Raw genomic sequence first — 15,836 nt, 5'->3', positions numbered from 1 at the left:
ATGTATTATATTCACAATCTTATTTTAATTCATTTAAAGAATGACATATGTTTTTCAAAAAATCAATTTTCAAATTATTTAAATTCATTCATCATTTAGGATAGAATTGCATCATATTTTCAAATATTCTTTTTCAAAAACCCAAGTGATTTTGAATATCTTTCTTCAAGTTTCTATTTCAAATTCAATTATATCTCATTTCAAGATCCAAAAATTTGATTTCAAAGTACAATTTGACTTTGAAATTTCAAAAAAATCATTTTGTATTCAAAATTCAATTCAAGATTTGAACTTCAAAGTTCAATTTAAAAACTTTGAAATTTCTGATTCATCTTCTGATTCAAAATCAAGTTTTACCTTCTTATCTTCAAATTCAAAATCAAAGTTTGAGATTGATCTCAAAAGCTTGACCCTTTCTAAGTTTCAAATTCAATCTGGGTTTTCAAAACCCAGATCCATCTTCAAAAGTCCCATTTGGACTTCCAAAATCCAAATCCAAAGTTAGAACCCAATCTCATCTTGGATTCCAGATCTTGGATCCAATTCCACCTTTAGGATCCAGAATCCACCTCCCTTTTGGATCTCAGACTTCAGATCCAAAATCCAATTTAGGTTTCAGATTCCGGATACAATCCACTTTGGATCTCAGACTTCAGATCCAATTCCACTTTAGGATCCAGAATTCAATTTCACTTTGAATCTCAGACTTCAGATCCAATTCTATTTTAGGATTCAGAATTCAATTTCACTTTGGATCTCAGACTTTAGATCCAATTCCATTTTAGGATCCAGAATTCAATTTCACTTCGGATCTCAGACTTCAGATCCAAATTCCATTCCAAACTTCAGATCCAATTCCATTTTGGATCTCAGACTTCATATCCAAATTCCATTTAAGATTCAGACTTTGGATTCAAATTCCATCTTGAATTCTAGATTTCAAAACCAATTTCCATTCCCAATTCCATATTTCAAAATCCAAACCTATCTTGATTTCCAGATCTCAAAATCCAATTCCATCTTCAATTCTCATCTGGACTTCTTAAATCCATTTCTATTTTTAAATACCATTTAGATTTCTCAAATCTATCTTGATTTCAAACTCTAAATCTAGAATTCAATATCACTTCAAATTTCATCTCCTTCTCTTAAATCCAGATTCAAAATTCAAATTCACTGACTTTGAAGTTTCACTTCTTTTTCTCTCATCTTCAAATCATTATTTTCAAATCCAAAGATTTATTTTCCAAACTCTGATCATTTCAAAGACTTAGAACTTCAAAATATCTTTCCTAAATCTATCTCAAGTTCTAAGTTAGATTCAACCATTCATAAATCATTTCTTCACTCCATTATCAAGTTGATTTCAGAAAACTTAGAAATTTTCAAAACATTTTCTCAAAAGAGCATACATCCTTGCATTGCACAAACATGATTCTTTGTGCATTCAGACTTAGGATAAATTCTTAGATAAAATTTAGGCAAAGCAAAAAAGCATAAATTCGATCCTTGGTTCAATTACCTCTGGTAAAGGCGTCAGGAACGGTCGAACCTCGTACCGACGAGCGAATCCCGTCTCTCCATTTTCCTGCAATATTTCAAAACGGAGGTGAGTAATTTTCTTAAATATTTTCAAATCAAGGTCAAGTGAGACCTCGCAAAAGAGTTTCTCTTCTTTCTTTTCTCTTCTCTTCTCTCTTCTTTTTTGTCTTTTATTTTCTCTCTTCAAAAAGGAGGAAATAGAGGTCAGAAAGGAAAAAGAGAAGGAAGAGAGAGAATACCAAGAGATGAAAAATTTTGCGATAATCACAGGTTTGGCGACCGTGATGGGACACATTTTCGTTCGGTCAAATTGTGCCTTTGCTCTGCTTTGATATTATCTAAGTCTTTATTCTACAAATGTCAGTTTCATTTTCATGCAAAACCTTAGGAACCCAGACTCTGTCCTAAGCTGACATCATCGCATATAGGATCTAAGTATGGTTTGGTAGGACCATATTGAGGAGATTATTCCATATTCACATTAGACTTAGGTATGAAATACAACTCTCTTCAATTCTAGGGATTGAATGCAAACAATGTATGCAAGTGTATGCATCTCTTCATTTAAATTCTATCTCTTTAGGACTTGCACTAGAGCTTGCTGGTTTTATTGCATGTTGAACATGTTTTTGAAAACATCCCTACCTATATTGTCCCGGTCTTCACGTTGCTGGGCTGTCTCACTGAACCATAGTTCGGGAGAGAGCCTCACAACTAGACCACTTATTTGGGTTCGCGCCCCCCTACCACATACCTAAGGGCCATAGTCCAAGGTATATCGATAGACACTCAAGGATGTTGGGAAGCCTTTACCTTAGAACCGAAGAATTATTACTATGACATGTACTTTGAGCTTCAGCTTGAGTATATCGGCATACCTTGATTGGAATCAGATGATTTGAACCATAGAGTTAGGATTAAGGTCCTACAAGCCATTTTCAAATATTGCATTTAGAATCAGCCTTTAGTGAGTGTTGTGTGTGCATCCTTGTTTGTGCAGCTCTGATTGTGCGATGTTTCCTTGTATTCTCCTATATATATCAAACCTTTTACAAAAACCCTGGGTGTATTATTCAAAAATTTTCCTTATTTTCACAAACCCCAGGTATATATTTTTCCTTTACTTACATTATTTTCTCTTTTGTGTCAAATTTTCTTTAAAAACCATGGAAATCCCTTTTCTAAAATCCCTCAATCTTTCAAAAAATTTCCAGGATTTATACCTATCCTCTTCTTTCATCAAGAGTTTATCCGTAAGTCCTGCATTCTATCTAAATTCTCTTCTTCTTTGCCTCAGTATCAATCAAATGGCATCCAATTCTCTTGGTGATGTCTTTCCTAGAGATCATATCTTCTGTCAGATAAAGGATGAAACCCCGGATCATCGGGTCATCCAGTCTCATTCCTTCTTCCCTCGGTGGTATTATTCTTGGTTCACCACCTTCTCACATATGTTCCCAAACCACTTGGATGATTGCAGATTGGAGATGGCATCAGCAGTGGGCAAGCGAACCATCAATGGCACTCTTATTCAGACTATGGCAGAACGGTGGAATCCATGTACCTGCACCTTTTGGTTTCCATGGGGAGAGATGACTCTGCTAATGGACGAGTTTAGTGACATCATGGGATTGCCAGAGCCAGCTGGTCAGCCAGATGATCCGGTCGAGCAGCAGTTCCTGATCAATCTCAAGGGGATAGATGTTCGCGAAGCATTATCCAGGGTAACAGGAAGTAGATCTTGGCCTCTCACTGAGATCAATGGGAGTCAGTTCATCAACCTGTTTAGACTCTATCGCAAGTATGGATCCTACGAGAAAGTTGACACCTTGTCTCGAGCAGCGAAAGAAAGAATTCAACACGCCATGGTCCTATGCACAGTAGGATTAGCGTTCTTTCAAAACGGTCATAATTTCATCGATGTCAGAGTCGCCCAACTTTTTCGAAGATGGGGAAGCAAGCAGACCCGTCAACTTTCATTGTCCATGACAGCTCTAGCCTTTCTCTACCGAGGCTTAGCTCGTTTCGCCCTTGGAGAGACCATTCTTGTAGAAGGATGCACTTACGCTCTGCAGTTGTGGTTCCTGCGACACGTGCCATCAAAAGCAAGTTCCTTCAGGTTCAACAGCAAGAAGCCGAAGTCTGCCATTCAATATCGAGCTTCGATCGAGAGTCTGCATCAAGAGGAGATCCTTTGGGATTACTTCGACAGGCAAGAGTCAATTTCTCGCTACACCTATGCTCGTAGCAAGCGTTACAGACTGCTTGGTCCCTTCTTTTGTGTCGACTATCAGCCAGAGAGGTGTCTCAGACAGTTCTTGCAGCGGCAGGTTCGTGTCAACACTCTCTTCCCAGCAGGCCACATGCCAGAATTCGATCTGCAGTCGGATCAGTGGTCTGGGGCATACCATGTAACCAAATACACTTGGGACTCCTTCATTCCTTTGTCTGTATTTCTTGGTCCTAATGTATCTTCGGAATATCGAGATTGGTGGCAAACTGTCTTCCCACCTTCTCTTTGTATTTAAATTTTGTCATCAATAAAAATGCAACTTTGTGTTCTGTTAAAAAGCTCTTTGCGGCCAAAATTTTATTCTTTTATTTTGCTTTATGTGGTCACGATTCCTGTGACGACCTCATCACTAGTAATGAAACTTTTTCCTTATATTCTTCTTCAAATTATCTCTTATCATGATGGACGACCTCGCCTAGGTAACAAGGCATATTTTTCCGTTATCGCAAAATGGTAATGCAATTATCACAAATTTTGTGGTGACCCGATCCCTGGTGATGGGATAATCTGTTTAATTGTCTATCAATTCCTTCATTCTTATCTTTTTCTCTCAAAAAGTCGTGTTTTCAAAAGGCTCTTCCTCGCTCTAATCATTCCATTATTCTGCAGAAATCATTGGCATTGTCAAGATGGTTCAGACAAGAGCTGAAAAAGAGACTGCTCCTCAACACAGTGACAACGAGGTTGAAGCAATGGATTCTCCCAAGTCGGTCAAAGGACAGGGTCAGGGCAAAAGCAATGATATCGATCCTGCCATGTACAGTCTATTTCAGAGGATGATGACCAGGATGATGTCAGAGCAAGCTGAGGCCAGTCTGAAGAAGGCTGCTCCAAAGAGCAAACCAAAGAAGAAAGCTGTGAAAAAGCCAATCAGGATTGTCAGAAAGAAAGTTTAGCCAAACACTACTTCTGAAGATTCAAAATCAGCAGAAGAAGAGTCAAAGGAAGAACAGTTTGTCTACCATCAGAATCCTTCATAGCAATTCACGAAGATCACTGCAGGGCTGTGATCGTCGCAAAATTTTTCCCCGTCTTCCCTTCCTTGCGGAAGAGAGAGAAAAGGAAACGCTTTCGCGCTTCAAACTTTGACCGGATTTTGGAAATTGTTTTGAAATACTCACCTCCGTTTTGAAAATTTGCGGGAAAATCCATGGGATGGGGCTCGACCTGTCGGTACGAGGTTCGACCGTTCCTGCCGCCTTTAACAGGGGTAATCGAACCAAGGACCAAAATTATGCTTGACTTAGCGAAATTATCAAAGTTATGTTCTATCCTAAATACACAGAGAATTCAGGCATGTGCTATGAGATTTTGGAAAATGCAGCTTGGGAAAACATGATGTATGCTTGGAAAATATTTGGAGTTGAAAAGATTTTCTCAGGAAAAAGCTGAAAGTCAATTTCTCAGGAAACTCAGATGAAAAAGATTTGAAATCTCAGGAAAGTTCATAAAGACTTGGGAAAATTATGAATGGTTGAAAATCCTGGGAAAATGGAAGTGATTCTTGAGAAAAGATGAACTTTCTGAAAAGGGAAACACTTCTTAGGAAAACTTGGACTTTGAGAGTTTTCTTAGGAAAATGATGGAAAATTTATAGGAAAGCTCATTGGAGAAGGAAATTCAAAACTTGGGGAATCGAAATCCTGGGAATTTTACCTTTTGAAATACTTGGAAATCGATTTTGGATCTTGGAGAAAGATTGGAAAACTCTTTTGAATCTCTTAAGAAAATATCATTTTCCAGGGAAAACTGTGGAAAACTTGTCTTTGGAAAACCGATTTTAAGAAATCCTTAGAGTTTCTTGAGAAACCGATTTTCAGGGAAAACTATGAAAACTTGACTTTGGGAAAATCAACTTAAGAGTTTCTTGAGAAATTGATTTTTTTGAGAATGAAATTTTCTTGAGAAAATGATTTCATGATGCAAATGACATGAGTGAATGAATGCCCTTTGAAAAGATTTTCTGAGGAATTGGTTGGAAAATGTGCATTAAGTCCAAATAAATCCTTCACATATTCTGACTGTGGCCATGAATATGTTCAGAACTTAGTTGATTTGATGCACATGATTTTGAAAACTTTGGAAATATGATGTGCATTTTAAGATAGCCTAAGAGTGTAGGCTCAATGTGACTAGTAGAAAGATGATGGATCTGGGTCTCGTCCATATTCCGACTAGGGCCGTAAATATGGATCCCACCGAGTCCATCAACTCCCTAAGAGTTGGTGCACGTGCCATTCGTGAACATCCATAGTGCTTTTGAAATAAAATGCATGAATCATAGAAACAGGATATTGCATAAATTCAAACTATATGATATGCATCCTAGTCTAAGCAGGAAATTAAATCTCTTATTCCAAAATTTGCATTATTACATCACTAAATAAAGGAAATAAAAGAAATTTGCAGACTTCAGCTCCTTCTTTGGAATATCCCTGCCAAGCTTGAAATAAAGTTAGCTCAAATATGTGGGTTTTTCCAAGATTTTCCAATAATATTATGAAGTCATTGGATTTAATTGGATATAAACCCTATTCTCATGCTTTCTTGATATTTGAAATGATGTAAATGCAGGGAATTCAGTGGAAAACAGTTTGAAATTCGGAATTAGGGTCAAAATGACCAAAATACCCCTAAAATTAAAGTTACACCTTTAAAATCAGGGTTTTTTTGAAGGAAAACTTAGTAAAATTGGGATTTCGAAATTCAAATTGAATCCAATGATGATGAAATGCAGTAAGGGACATGATGACATGCTGTTAAACACATGAGGACTGTAAAATCAGAATTTGATATTTTGCAATTTATCCAAAATAACGATTTTCGCTTGTTTTTCGTTTGGATCCGGGTCCTGCGGGACCCTGTTTTGGTATTATGGATGATCCGAACCTCAAATGGATTCCAAATTGCACCAAATTCGATATGAAGCATCTAAACACTCTGATAAACAACCTATGCTAAAAATCACGAAATGATATGATTTAAATGCTAAAATTCAAGGAAAATCCTAAAAATGGTGGATTTTGCCTATGGATCCGAACCAAATGCAATGCTTAACATGATAATGCAAGATTTACAGCATGAAAACTTCTGATATTTTTCAGACTGCTAAAAGACCCAAAATGGAACATTTTTGGTTTTTACAGCCTCGGGATTTGAGCCATGGTGAGTTCAATAACAGAGATTTAGTTCTGACAGAGGTAAAAATCACACTAATCTGATGAAAAATGCTAAAGAAATACAAAACGGCCATGGAAATTTATGAAATTAATCAGAGTTATGCAAGACACCTACATGAACAACTTTTATGTTTATGACTTTGGCATTTGATCAACATAAACACAGATAAAAATATAACTATTTCTGCCTAAACTAACAGAACTGACAAATGTAGCATAACAGGGGTCTGACAAGAAAAATCCAAAGTAGGGGTCAACACTGTTCTAAAACTTACAGGCTTTCAGATTCAAATGGAGGACATCTCGGACACCACTTTCACTTTTTACAGTTTCTGATTTGGAGAAACACACAAAGAGAAACCATAGCCCAAGGTCGATCCAAGATCTCAGAGGCCCAAATTAGGCTCTGACATGTGTCCCGAACTCTCGGATTTTTGTCAGATATAAAAAAAAATCATAAAAATCTAAACAAATCTTATTAAAAACTAGACATTCTCCTTAGTTCAGAACATCTTTCGGATCGAAAATCGGATCTCCCATGAGGGATATCTCGATTTTACAAGTCGGCACATGATTTTCAAAATGTATCCCGGATAACAAAACCCGACTTGCCATTTTGAATGTTTACCACAGTAAACAAATTCAAATGGCTCCGAATTTTTGGCAAAATTTTAGGGACACCTAAGGGCGCATTCCGTGATTTTTTTGGGATTTTTAATAAAAAACAAATGCATGAAATGACGTGTGGACTGACTGACAAAAACAAAGACCTACTGAAAATAAGCAGAATTGAAATAAATGCTAAATTAATCCTAATTAATTCATGAAATGTACTAAATGAATGAAATAAAATGCAAATTAAACCTAGATAACTATATGAATGTTAAAAATCATCAAGGAAGCATAACAAAACATTTTTATATATGTCGTTTTATGAGAATAGCTCAATCCATCCCTCGGATGAGCTCTTTCTTCAAACGACTCCCGATTCGGATTATAGAATTACATCAAGGGGAAAAGAAGTGCACCTTGTTTCGTTACGCAGTGTAGGAGCTCTTGAAAGGGGCAGCTATCACGAGCTTCCTTCGTCCTTCGCTCCGAGCTTCGGATGGTCCACCAAAATCGAGCTCCGTTGGAATCGGATTGGCCACTGCACGAGCTTTACTCCACCTTCTCCAATGAGCCAAAGTGGGCACGATTTCCAAGGTTCAAAATCAGATGTTAGGAAGGCTAGGTCGGATTTTCCAAGTTCACAAGAGCTAAAAAAATGATCTCTTCAGGCTGGGCGTGAACCCTTGTTTTTATAAATTTTCTGAAAATTTTTTGAAATTCAAACAGGCTCAATCTGAGCCCTCCATGTGGCGCCATCTCAGGGGGTGCCATCTGAGGGGTTTGAAATTCGAATTTGTCTTCTGCAGGGAGCCCTCAGGTGGCGCCACCTCAAAAGGCTATTTTGATTTTTTGAGAAAAATAAAAAATGGAAATTTTGTGGGTGAGACACCTCAGCAGGTGGAATTTGGAATTTTTCAAAAGTTTGCTTGATTCTCTCTGCAGGGAACTCCCAGAAGGCGCCACCTCAGGGGGTGCTCTCTTGGAATTTGAAATTCAAACTCACCTTTTGTAGGGAGTCCTCAGGTGGCACCACCTCATGGTGGGCTACCTTTATTAAAAATAAAATAAAAAATAAAAATGGAGCCAAGTGGAGTCCTGGAATGGTGCCACCTCAAAAGGTGTTTGACACATGTCAGAAGGTCAGAGCAGTGGGCTCAGAAGGCGCCACCTCAGAGGAATTTGAATTCTACCTTTTCTGGAGAAAGGAGATCTGGACATGTGGCGGACAAGTGTCAGCTGTCTGGAGAGGCTTTCTCAAATGGCGCCACCTCAAGGGGAAGTTTGAAATTCAAATGGAGGTTGGCCCTGGAGGAATGGAGGGTGGACATGTGGCGCCACCTCAGGGTGGCTCCTACAATGCCATGTGGCAAGAGGGAGGAAAAGGAGGGAAAGGACATGTGGCGCCATCTCAGGCCATCTGGAAAAATCAGAGCTCAGGATTTTCGCCACCTAGTGCCTTGTTTGAATTTTGAATGGTTTGCTTTTTCTGAAGAAGGCCAGGAGTGACATGTGTCTCCTACTTTTCTGAAAGAAGTAGGGAGAAAACATGTGTCCTCTACTTTTTCTGAAAGAAGCAGAGAATGACACGTGGCAGAGGGAAGAGAAGGTGGGCCAGGCCATGTGGCGCCATCTCAGACAACTTGGAAAAGGTAGAAGTTCAGGATTTGCGCCACCTATGAGGAGATTTGAATGTTTAAATTCTAGTTTTCTGAAGAAAGCAGAAAACGACACATGGCATTTGCTTTTTCTGAGGAAATGGGAGCTTGCCACGTGTCCTCTGCAGGAGACACTCCAGATGGCGCCACCTCAGAGGAGACAAGCCTACCTTTTCTGTAGGAATTTAGGAGTGACACATGTCTCCTACTTTTCTGAGAAAAGTAGGAAGAGACATGTGTCAGGCTACTTTTCTAGAAGGAAGGAGGGGTTGACACGTGTCCCCTGCAGGAGACACACTTCAAGTGGCGCCACCTCAGAGGAGACAAACTCCACTTTTTCTAGACAGGACAACCTATGACACTTGGCATCTCTTGGTAGTCATGGAATGACACATGGCGCAGGATGGATAGGGTGGCACATGGCAGATAAAATGGGATGACATGTGGCGGCTTCTTAAGGTAGCCCCACACTGACACTTGGCATGGAAATGGGAGGAGAGAGAAAAGACAAGTGGCACCAATCCAGGGGACAAGGCTCCTATATTTTTGGGTTTTTTCAAAATTCAAATTTTTCAAAAGGAAAGCTTGTGTAACACCACCTCAGTGTGGGTCCCACATTGCTTCTTTATTGAAATAAGGATAAAACAACAAAACCTCTTTTTGGAATTTTTATAAAATCTGGACTAATTGGTAAAACAGGAAATTTTGGAAAGAGTTGACCCTTGTAGGGCAATTTTGTAAAAGGAGGATATTTGAAATTGTAAAAAGGGGCAAAATCTGAGGTGAAGTGGCTGAAATCCATATTGAAAACTATCCAGATCGTTTTCCTGAGAAAATATTTTGAAATTCAGAGTCCTGGGGGTAAAATGGGAAGAATTGATAATTTTGAAGACCCAGGGTTTTGAAATCAATTTTGAGAAGAGTTGAAATTCTAATCTGGATTGAAAATTTTAAAATCAAGAGTTCTGGACCTCGAAATGACATGCTTTGCAGTGCAGTGATTTGAAATGCTCATGCAATGATATGCAATGTCATGTCTTATGAAATGCAATCTTGAATCAAGACTTGGAGCTGTCTGTCTCCTGTCAGGAATAAATTTTTGAACATCTGAGTTAAAATTAGAGAAATTTTGAGAGTTTCAGATGAAATTTAGACTTTTGCAAGGTCCGGGCTCAGAAAATGACCATTTTGCCCTCCAGCAATTTCAGAGGCTGGATGTTGGTGTTTGGTGGAAATGCTGGAGATGAGTGAAAATTTGGGGTGTTTACAGATGCCCCTCTTTGCTACTAAGCCGGCTCATGGCCGAGCTTAGTGGCAAAGAAAACACACCAAATTTGGGCTATACGAAAAAAATGCCCCAGTTAGCAGGATCTGACTGGGTGTGAATAAATTAGCCTGAGGAGGATGGTAGATATGAAGCGAAGAATGGAGAGAAAAGATTCACTCTATGAGAGTGAAGTTCAGGTTTATGCCCTTAACCTGGATGAGACAGAAATACCTCGCATGAAACGAAGCTCAGGTTTGACCCTTAACCTGATGGGACAGAAATACCTTGCATGGAACGAAGCTCAGGTTTTGACCCTTGACCTGATTGGGGAATGGAATATCTCATCGAAATGAGACTCAGGTTTGTACCCTTAACCTGATCGGGCAGAAAATGAAATACCTCTTTGGATGAGGCTCAGGTTTGTACCCTTATCCTGATCGGGCGGAAAATGAAATACCTCTTTGAATGAGGCTCAGGTTTGTACCCTTATCCTGATCGGGCCGAAAATGAAATACCTCTTTGATTGAGGCTCAGGTTTGTACCCTTATCCTGATCGGGCGGAAAATGAAATACCTCTTTGGATGAGGCTCAGGTTTATACCCTTATCCTGATCGGGCGGATAATGGAATACCTCTTTGATTGAGGCTCAGGTTTGTACCCTTATCCTGATCGGGCGGAAAATGAAATACCTCTTTGATTGAGGCTCAGGTTTGTACCCTTATCCTGATCGGGCGGAAATAGAAATGGAATCCTCGAAGGAAGAGACCACGATGGAACCTTCGGATTTTGCATAGTAAATCCGACAGGTGTTTTGCAAAAGGAAGGAAAATGGGGTCCCTAAAGTTTGAAAAGGGATTGGTTTTGGGCGTCTCATTGCTGAGACTAAAATCAGCTTTTGAAATTGCCTTTTGCGAGAAATTGATTGGTGGTTCGACCTCGAACCGAAATGGGACTGTCTATGGTGGGACAGTGGGGACACAGGGAAGTGTGCAATCTGAGAGTTCATGCTCTCAAAGAAGGGAAGGAATCAAGTCCTTAAGAGGGATTTAAAATTGGTGTCTGGATGTATTGAAAACGGACATCAAGCTCTCACTTCATGTCAGGATAGCTAGAAAATATTGTCAAAATGTTGGAAATTTTGCTGTTGATTCAAAATATTTGAAAATGTTGCACATTTTTGCAAATATATTCTTTCTTTTCTACCCAAAGCATTACCTCCAAATAAGGTTCACTTCGTAGAATCAAGATTTAGCATCTAAATTGCTTGCGATTGACCTTCTTCAAGGAGGTTATCAATTTCCTTCATATGAACAAGAAAGAGAATTTGATATTATGAAAGCAGTTGATGAAAGAATATTGATAATAGAATTTCACAAGATTAAGGAGGATTCTTGATAGATCTGGCAGTTTGATATCCTGAGAGCTTCTCTCATGATAGTCTTTCTGCACTCTTTTGGCTCTCTGTGAGTTTTTTGGCTATATTCTCCTTCATTTTGGAGATGCTCTTACTTTTTCTCTCTTTCTTTTTCCTCTCTTTCTCTCTTTTGGGAAGGGTACGTCACAAACTCCTTCAACTTGGAGATGTTTCGATCCTTCTTGGATGATGGGTTCGGAGATCTTTGGGCGATAGCTGAAATTAAATATCTTTTAGGGATTGTCGAGAGGTTCATTGCATCTGCCTTCATCTCGACAGTGCTTTGGACTTTCCCTGGAAGGATCCGTCACAAACTCCGTCATCTTGGAGATGTTTCGAATCTTCTTTGGCCCCGGGGGTCTACTCGCCTAATTCGCCTTCATCTTGACGACAGGTGAGAGATCCCTTTTGCGGATATTTAATTGCAGCTTAGGTGATTTTGAGGAAACGGGGCTTGGGTAAATGCTCTCTTTTCTAGCGCTCAGAATATTTCCACTGTCTTGTCTTTACAAGAATAATCCTTAAAGTTGTGCCATAACTGCGATCAATATCAATCACCTACGATTTTCAATAACATTGAATCTTCTTTTCTGGCCATATTGAGGATTTATCCTTCATCCTTTTGGTTGGCCAATAGAAAGGATTTGAGTTTTGAATCTCTTTTCGCAAAAGCTTCACTCTTTTGGAAGTGATGCTGAAGGTAAACTGAGATAGAGATTTGTGCAATAAATATTCTGAAATCAACAAATAATTTGATTGACAATTTGACAAAATTTTCTTGAAATCCTTGGTGAAAATGAGTATTTGAAATCCGGCTCAACACATCCGTGACGAAAATTCTCCTCTCTTTTTCCCCAAAAAGAGAGACTCAGGCTTAGCCCTTACCTGAATGGGAAATGGGAAATACTCCTCTCTTCCCTGAAGAGGAGGTGTTTGCAAAACGAACTTTCGAAGAGAAATTGAGCTTTCGTCAAAGCTCCCTAATATTAGGCTTCTCTTATGGAAAGGGGGCCGATAATAGTGAGGTCTGAAAATTGGGTCATGAAAGGAACGAGTCCATCACACTCTCCCTGCAAAGAGGGTCTTTCATGACGAAAAATGGCCTAGTATGAAATTGGGGGGTCACAAGAAAAGCGAGTCTCCGTCGAGCCTCTCCCTTAAAAAGGGTTTCTTGTGTGAAGTTGGAAATTGTTTTGCAAACGGTTCACAAAGACGCAAGTCCCTTCAAACTCTCCCTGACAAGGGGCTAAGTGAACAAATTGGATAGCATGCGAAAGAACGAGCTCCCTCGACTCTCCCTAAAAGGGTCTTTCGCAAGAGAAAATGATTGAAATTGGATATTGAGATTGATTGACCCGAAGGTCGAAATTGGAAATTGGAAAATTGATTGCTGAAAATTGAATGACCCGAAGGTCGAAATTGGATGACCTGATGGTCGAAATTGAGAATTGATTTGACCAAAAAGGTCGAAATTGAGAATTGGTTGACCGAAAGGTCGAAATTGAGAATTGGTTGACCGAAAGGTCGAAATTGTGTGACCCGAAGGTCGAAATTGAGAATTGATTTGACCAGAGGTCGAAATTTGGAAATTGATTGACCCGAAGGTCGAAAATTGGAAATTGGTTGACCCGCAGGTCGAGAATTAAAAATTGATTGACACGAAGGTCGAGAATTGGAAATTGGTAATTGAAATTGAGAATTGGAAATCGGGTGACCCAGAGGTCGAAATTGGAGAATTGCCTGGTTTTAAGATTTAGATTGGAATTTGGAGGACAAAATATCAAATTCGAGCAATTGACAGACCCTGATGATTGAAATGACTTGGATTAATCAAAGGAGAATGATGAGTTCGAGTCAGAGCTCGAATAAGATACAGAGATCACGAGTCGGAACCCGGATCAACAAAAGAAAATAAAGAGATCGCATCTGAGCTCAAATGAATAGAGATCACGAGTCGGAACCTGAATCAACAGAGAAAAATGAAGAGCTCGAATCTGAGCTCGAATGAAGATAAAGAGATCACGAGTCGGAACTCGGATCAATAAAGAAAAATGAAGAGCTCGAATCTGAGCTCGAATGAAGATAAAGAGATCACGAGTCGGAACTCGGATCAATAAAGAAAATGAAGAGCTTGAGTCAAGGCTCGAGTAGGATAATGAGATCACGAGTCGGAACCCGGATCAACAAAGGAAAATGAAGAATTCGAGTCAAGGCTCGAATAAGGTAGAGAGATCACGAGTCGGAACCCGGATCAACAAAGGAAAATGAGGAGTTTGAGTCGAGGCGCGAATAAAGTAGAGAGATCACGAGTCGGAACCCGGAACAACAAAGGAAAATGAAGAGTTCGAGTCAAGGCTCGAGTAAAGTAGAGAGATCACGAGTCGGAACCCGGATCAACAAAGGAAAATGAAGAATTCGAGTCAAGGCTCGAATAAGGTAGAGAGATCACGAGTCGGAACCCGGATCAACAAAGGAAAATGAAGAATTCGAGTCAAGGCTCGAATAAGGTAGAGAGATCACGAGTCGGAACCCGGATCAACAAAGGAAAATGAGGAGTTCGAGTCAAGGCTCGAGTAAAGTAGAGAGATCACGAGTCGGAACCCGGATCAACAAAGGAAAATGATTTGAAAATAAAACCCGAGTCGGAACTCGGTTTTCTGAAAAATTGGAATTTTGAAAATGTGCCAGTTTGAGTACTGGATTTTGGAATAATACCAGTACGAGCGCTGGGTTTTGGTTCAGTATTGGTGATGACCTTTGGATCATTAGGAATTGTGATGGGACGGTTTGTTGAAACCCTAATACTGACCAGATTGTTGTTAATGCAGTTGAATGCCAATGAGCATGAATTGATGCATATGAATGCACCTGTGCATGAAATGAGGAATTTGTTTATCCTGCCTGCATATAGAATAAAATTTTAAAATGCCCCAGTGTAACTGGGAAAGAAAGTTGGATCATTATTTGAAAGAAACAGGAAGGATTACAAGAGAAGAATAAATGTTTCAAGTATAAAACTTTTTCAAGTGTCGAGCATTAATAGAATCTGACAATTCTACTCCATCGGCATTGATGAGCCGATATGAGTTGCGGGGTAATGCTTCTTTGACAACATAGGGACCTTCCCAATTTGGCGACCATTTGCCGCCAGGACGATGCTTGAGATAAGCTGTGGATCGAAGTACTAAATCATTGACTTTGAATCTTCTTTCGATGATAGACTTCGCATATTGCCTGGCTATTCTCTGGCGATAGTATTGAGCATGCTCTGCTGCTTTTAGCCTTCTTTCGTCGAGTATGTCTAGCTGCACTAGTCGCTGCTGCTGGTATTGATCAAGAGGTAATTGCAGAAGTGAAGCAAATTTCAAAGCGGGCTTCTGAACATGTAGCGGCAATACTACTTCTGTTCCATAGACCAGTTCTGATGGAGTAGCATTCGTTGGAGTTCGAATGGTGGTCCGATAGGCCCATAGTGCGTCGTGGATTTTCTCATGCCAGTCACGGCCTGTTTCCACAGTTCGCTCCAAGATACGAATTAAAATCTTGTTGGTGGCTTCTGCCTGACCGTTCCCTTGAGGATAATATGGAGCGGAAAAATGGTGATAGATCTTGAATTTTGAGCAGAATGTCTTCATCTTTTCATTCTTGAAATGACTGCCATTGTCTGACACAATGTCATGTGGGATGCCGAAACGGCAAAGGATGTTCTTGTGAATAAAAGAGGCCACGTGTCGGCCTTCTACTGTGCGGAGACTGATGGCTTCTACCCACTTGGTGAAATATTCTGTTGCGGCAAGGAAGTATTTGTGGCCATTTGAAGCTGAAGGATTGATGGGACCTACGACATCAAAGGCCCACATGGAGAACGGCCATG

This window comes from Nuphar pumila, chromosome 4 (genome assembly GCF_984573655.1).
Source record: "Nuphar pumila chromosome 4, dmNupPumi1.hap1.1, whole genome shotgun sequence".
Taxonomy (NCBI): Eukaryota; Viridiplantae; Streptophyta; class Magnoliopsida; order Nymphaeales; family Nymphaeaceae; genus Nuphar; species Nuphar pumila.
This window is presented reverse-complemented; position numbering follows the sequence as displayed.